Source organism: Anomaloglossus baeobatrachus, chromosome 1 (genome assembly GCF_048569485.1).
Source record: "Anomaloglossus baeobatrachus isolate aAnoBae1 chromosome 1, aAnoBae1.hap1, whole genome shotgun sequence".
In the NCBI taxonomy this organism is placed as follows: Eukaryota; Metazoa; Chordata; class Amphibia; order Anura; family Aromobatidae; genus Anomaloglossus; species Anomaloglossus baeobatrachus.
The window spans coordinates 214,401,112-214,402,399 of record NC_134353.1 but is presented as its reverse complement, the minus strand read 5'-3'; positions in this window follow the sequence as shown (position 1 = coordinate 214,402,399).

The window sequence follows — 1,288 nt, the reverse complement described above, 5'->3', positions numbered from 1 at the left end:
CCTGGCACCCCGTTACATGTGGCGTAGTCGGCAGGATCCGGATCGTATGCAAGGGGACCCGCTCCAAGAAGATGGAGACCAAGTGGTGCCAAGGGCCCCTGATCTGGACTTTCAGCGAAGATTTCCAGTCCCATGGTGGGAAGAGGAAGAAGTGCCTAAGGCGTTGGACCGGGCACAAGATGGCGGCAAGATGGCCGTTGTCTGTGAAGACACAGAAAGCGCGCGCAGAATTGGCGCCAAAAGAAGAGCCTGGGGCTGGCCGGTGCCGAAAAAGAAGTTCGGAGTACTCCGCCCAAAGAGGGGAGGTGCCGGTCCCAGGGCACGAAGGAAGATATGTGAAGTGGGCGGTGTTCCAGAGAAAAAGAAGAACCGCCGCGTAGGGGTCGACCTGATGTGTGAGACTGCGGGTGGAGTATACCCAAGAGCGGGAAAAGTAAGCCCGCCTCCACTTCCTCCAGCATCTCCACTGACCCCGACGCCATTACCAGAAACGCTGACTCCGAGCAAGATGGAGACTCCAGGAAGACAGCAAGCTGCGGTAGCCGCACTAGTAGCGACTAGCCTGGGCAGAGGACGCCCGAAGCAGACTGCGGCTGCGGAAGGACCCACCCTTAACCTACCGGCTGTGCCAGGAGGACCGGAGCGGCCCACTACACAAGAGGCCGCACAGTGGCAACAGGAAATCGAGTGGGAGGAATGCCAATACCGGCGGCGGTCGCAGCAAAGACCGGTGCTAGCTGAACTCTCCCACCCGAGACGTTGGAGCAACCCGCCAACTACGAGCCCTTCCGGAGGCTGCGCCGGTTGCCCGGACAGTCCCTGTCGGAGTACGTGCAGGCCCAACGAGCCGAATGGCAACGTGCATATCATCCGGAGTGACTTTTCAAGACCGGAAGATGGCGGGCCTGTTTTTGTTCAACACCGGCGTTGTTTTGAGCCGGAAGAAGGTGTGTTGTTTGTAACCGTTCAAGTTGCTGAGCCCGGAAGAGAGCCTGATGCTGGACTGAGCCAGGGGCTCCCTCCGCGTCGTTAAGAAGATTTTTGCCGAGTTGTGTTCCTGCCAGCTAACGTCTAAGACCGGGAGTGCTGCAAAAGCCTCCGGGCAGAAACTCCACTAAGACCGGGAGTGCCTGCCGACGGCCTCCGGGCATGACTAAGACCGGGAGCTTCCAGGAGGAACTCCGGGCGCTGGACTGGTGTGCCCTTGCGGGTGCCCTCAGGTGAACATGCTCGCAGTTTCATTAAAATGACTTTGTTTAGTTTTAAAATGTGATTTCAGATTTGTGCC